At 40.7% G+C, this 5,217-nt stretch overlaps 1 pseudogene; it reads left to right on the forward strand.

Annotated features, from left to right (window-relative positions):
- Positions 1–3,456: 3,456 nt before the first annotated feature.
- Positions 3,457–4,313, forward strand: LOC101532021 (RING finger protein 141-like; annotated as a pseudogene).
- Positions 4,314–5,217: the final 904 nt, after the last annotated feature.

Below are 5,217 nucleotides of genomic sequence, written 5' to 3' on the forward strand. Positions count from 1 at the left end.
GTTTCATTGTGACTAAATGGACACAATACTTAAAAGTCCCTATGTTATAGCAGGCTTTACAGTAACCCAGAAGATCTTCTCTTCCTTTTATAGGATGAATAACAGCCTGGCAGTCCTCATTTGTATTATCAAAAGCTAACTGTCAGAATAATAGCTTTCTAGTACTGTCGTCCCTGACCTATTTTTCTGTGCAATCCATCAACCATTTTATAAAGTCAGCATAAGATTCTCCTGCTCTTTCGATGACTTTTGTATAACTGCCTGCAAATTCAGACCCAGTGTCAACTTTCTCACAGGCCCACAATGCTACCTCTCATATATGTGTAAGTGTAGCTTAAGCTAGTTGTATTTGCTTTGTAGTAGCCCACTGTGCATCTCCAACAAGCATATCATAAGTTAATCGCCCACCACAGGGAGTTGTCAACCTGTTTGCCCTAAACTGCAATTTTTCGTTAGCCACATCATTCCTCAACATTTTCCATTGTAAATACTTAGAATGAGAAAGCCCTCTTTTTGCTATTACTTCAAAATCCTAAGGAATCCAGCTTGCTTTTCTGTCCCAACTATTTAAATATTCCCATGCATATGCAGAAGTGGGTCCACAGGACACACAAGCAGTTTTAAAAGCTGTTATGGCATTAAAATCTAGGCTTTCAATGTAGGTTGATTATTTTCTTGACTAAGTATAATTGGAAAAGCCAATCAGAATTCAAGAGGTCTCCAGGGAATATCAGAACTTTGGAAATGTCTTTGATCAGATTTAAGGGTAATGGAGTATAGGCTGGTATTTAACTGCTCTTCTTCTATCTCATCCTCATCTTCCCCACTAGAGAAATCCTGTGATTTAACACTGAAATGTTTCCTTTTTTCTTAGTTTTAATTTCATTTTCTTCCTTATCTATGCTTTGAAGAATTCCCTTTCTGACCAAATAACCATGGCCTCCCCAGTGAGAGGAATCTAGCACAGATTCCACTTCTTCATTCTCCTCATCTGTACTGTGAGATAGGGAAGGAGCAAGAAGTGAGTCAGAAAGTGGGGGTGCAGATGGAATGGTGTTAGGAAGTATTTTCTTGTTTTTTTTTTTTTCTTTTTAGGCTTTTGCTTCACTTTACATCCAGCTCTCAGTTTGTGCCCTGGGACAAAGTCCAGATGGCCAAAGTCTTGAGAACCTGCATTCACGTGGAATACCCAAAAGAAGCTCTGGTCTCAATGGCTTTATATTGCCTCAACTCTGGCCATTGCAGCCATTTGGTGAGTGAATCATAGAATGGAAGATCTTTCTGGATCTTCTCTCTGTAAACCTGGCTATCCAGTAGAAATAAATAAATGTTTAAAATTAATAGAAGTTTTTCTCCTAAGAGAAGGCCTTATTGAAACTAGCTTAAATATAATATACCCTTAATATCATCAGTAAGACCCAAAAAGCTAAACTGTTGCTTGCAAAGTCAGCACTCCATGTGGGAGCACAGTTTCATGCCTTGCTTGTTGTGCTTCTGCCCTAGGTCCCTGCTTACTGTATCTGGAAAACCAAAAGATGTCCTAAGTACTCGGGTTCCTCCCATGACTAGGAAGATACAAATGGGGTCTAGACTTCTGGATTAAGTCTGACCCAGCCCCAGCTGTTTTGGTCATTTGGGGTAAAGGAACAGATGCAAAGCCTCTTGATTTCACCCTGTCATTCTACACTTTAAAAAGACAGATATATGTTTCTAAAAGAGTGGCAACCTACACAGTTTGGAGTAGAATTAGAGTTAGTATTTACATGTTTAACATAGTATTTATCATATATGTGGCTTATTATGATTCATAGTATACTTATCTTTAAATCAGAATTATTTGAATATTTAAATCTTTCCATGAGAATTTATTTATATCTTACATATGCTTATTATTACTCACTGTAGTTGTACTTGAACACAAATTACACTTTTCATGGTAATTCAGCTCCAAATAATCAATTTCAGCGTTAGTCTAAATAAGATTATCTTTCTCAGTACTTTTTAATGTCTGCATTGATTTAATATTAAGAAGAGGCACTTAGAATTCCAAGGTACCATATTAGCGTGAAGGTCATTTATTGTTGATCTATCTGTTGCCAATTTACTGGTATTTGTGTAATATTAAACCCTACAACACTGAATCACTAACTTCACTCTTAATAATTTTTAAGAATTCATTATATTTATTTGGCAGGCAGAGTAATAAACTCCCAGCATGAAAGAGAGAGAGAGACAGAAACAGAGACACAGAGATCTTCCATTTTATGGTTCCTTCCCCAAATGGTTACATCAGCTGAGGCTGAATCAAGTCAAAGTTGGGAGTCAGGAACTCCTTGTGGGTCCCCCTGGAAGGCTCGAGAGCGCATCAGCTGCTGGATTTCCAGGCACATTAGCAGGAAGCTGCATTGTGAACAGGGCAGCTGTGATTCAAATCTGTGCCTGAATGAGAGATGCCAGTTTTAAAAGTAGCAGCTTACCCTACTATGGAGAAAACGTGCATCAAAATAAACTTCATTTAAAAGCTCAGTTATAAAATAGGTCTTCTGGGGCAAGCTCTACTTCTGATTCCAATCCAGGATTTGCCAGCATTTGGAAACTTCACCACCAGATGATTATGAATAATATGACATTGACTTCTCTTCAAAAACTGTAATGTTTAACTGGTAAAATATGTTAATTGAGTTCCTTATAACTTAAGTTTACTTCTTTATTCTGTGCCTTTTTATATCAACATATTTGCAATTATTTCATTTAGACATCAATCTATATCTATAAATTAAATTGATTTAAAATTTCTTTATAGTGTCTTTGCTTAATTGAGAAATTCTAGTTTTTAAGGTAACGCCTCTTCCTGTTCTCAAGAGACTCTTCATTTTCATTACACTTTTTACACATTCAGAAAAAATTCAGAAGTTAAATATATGTACAAGCATTCAGTGTACCAAGATGTTTTCTTTTTTAATAAAATAATTATACTTGATATATTTAATTCTTTTTATGATCTCTAAAATCTTTCCAACAATATTTTTACAAGTTGTTGTTTGTAACATGCTATTGCTAATGTGTTGCAAAGCAAAGCAGACTTAACTTGTTTTCTCCTAGGTGTTGGAGCTCAAAATTCCTCTGTCTGTACAAACATGTTTTGAGGCTGGAACCCGCGGGTCTGAGCGGCAGGCGCCGCCAGAGCGCGATGCCTTGAACTTGGGGGTGAGCTCCACAGGCGGTTTTTCTGCTCTGTCTCTTCGCAGGGGCTCTATGACGCTCAGTTGGAGAGTAGAAACTTGGGCCAGCCCTCTGCTGTCAGGTCGGGTTTCAGAAGCCAGAGAGGCCTGGCCACGCCCCGCTCTTCCCTGCTCTTCCCAGGCCTCAGCTTGGGCTGTGGGTCAGCAGACCTGGCGCTGTCCAATTGCCGGGGGTGGCAGTGCCATGTCCTGCTGTGGGGGTGATTCTGGGGAACCCAAAGAGGGTTTTGCCTGCGTGAATGCAAACTGTTTTTTTACTATTATCGCCGGCGCAGCCCATTGGCCACCCGGACTTGGCTATTTGTTCACAATCCTGGGGCGCTTTTAGAAGCTATGTGAAGCAACATTCTTCGGATTCTGAAAGACATAATTTCATCAGGGGACAACACATTTCGGATCAGACCCAGTTGGTTATTAGCAGGTTACTAGAGAAAGTAGCAAAACATGTCACATTGGTTCAAGAAAGTGGCTCCTTAACATACGGAGAATTTCTTGGGAGAGTAGCTGAGCTTAACCATGTAACTGCTAAAGTGGCTTCTGGCCAGGAACAACATCTTCTCTTTGAGGTGCAACCTGGGTCTGATTCCTCTGCCTTTTGGAAAGTGGTTGTATGGGTGGTGTGTACCAAGATTAACAAAAGTAGTGGCGTTGGGGAAGCATCACGCATCATGAATTTGTACCAGTTCCCTCAACTTTATAAAGACATCACAAGCCAAGCAGTGAGTGTGCTGGCCCAAAGATCCGCCTTTCCCGAACCCGAGGAAGATGCATTCTCTGGAGCGTCTTGTCAGGCCAGTCTTTGGATGGGAAGGGTCAAGCAGCTGACCGATGAGGACCAGTGTTGCATCTGCATGGATGGGCGAGCTGACCTCATCCTGCCATGTGTTCACAGCTTTTGTCAGAAATGCATTGATAAATGGAGTGATCGACACAGGAATTTGCCCGATCTGTCGACTACAGATGACTGGAGCACATGAATCTTCGGTGGTGTTGAATGCGCCCACTGAAGATGTTATGGCTACCTACATACTGAACATGGCAGATGAGGCTGGTCAGCCGCAACGGCCGTGAGCTCCCTGTGAAGATCTCTGCTGCGGGCCATACACTTTGGTCACGGACGAAAACTGCTGTGGTACAGATAAACAATGAGCTTCTCCGCCCTCCTATTTTTTTTTCTATACTCACACGATGCCCCAAGTTTTTTTTTTAATATAAACTATCCATGTCTTCCACTGACTATAAGCTAAAATTTGCTACTGTTTTAGACCATGTTTCCCTATTTATTTGTTCTAAAGTGCAATAGGACTATATTGCTCTTGAGTTCTTTGCTAGCCGATAACAGCAATATTTCCAGAGGGTTTTGATCACACTGCGGTTTTTCAGGGCAAGACTATTCTGGAGTCTTTAGATTTTAAATAAGCCTTGAAATTAAAAACTGGAGAAAGCGTTAAGTGACTAAACATGTGGCCAAATCAGACTGCGTGTTACTACTTAGATTGTGGGCTCTAAGGGCTGTGTCTGCCCCCTTGTGGTTAATTACCACTCTTTTAATTTTTGCTTGAATGCTCCATCCACCCTTTTCAGGACTTCAACAATGTGTTTTGGAGCTGTCTAGTGTTGTTGCTTCTAAAGGTGGTGGTTTTTGTCCTGCTGTGTAAACTGGATGAGGACTGTAGAGCTGGGCATGGCCACTTCATAAACAGACCTCCAAAGGGACGCTCGGGGGCTGTTCTGGAAAGCCCTTCCCCAGCAGAGCAACTGCTTTCCGTGGCTTTTGGGAATGCTCACAAACTGAGTCTCAAAAGGAAACTTTTCCTCATGACAAGCACTAAACTTTATATTCCCAGCTATGATAAGTCATTCAATATTTGTTTGTAGTACCTCTGTTTTCTCAATTTGAAGGTGTGCTTCTAGGTTTCATGGTCCTCAAATTTCAAAGATTGAGAGAATATAGGGTGAGCCTCCCCCACCTTTT

This window comes from Ochotona princeps, chromosome 24 (assembly GCF_030435755.1).
Source record: "Ochotona princeps isolate mOchPri1 chromosome 24, mOchPri1.hap1, whole genome shotgun sequence".
Taxonomy (NCBI): domain Eukaryota; kingdom Metazoa; phylum Chordata; class Mammalia; order Lagomorpha; family Ochotonidae; genus Ochotona; species Ochotona princeps.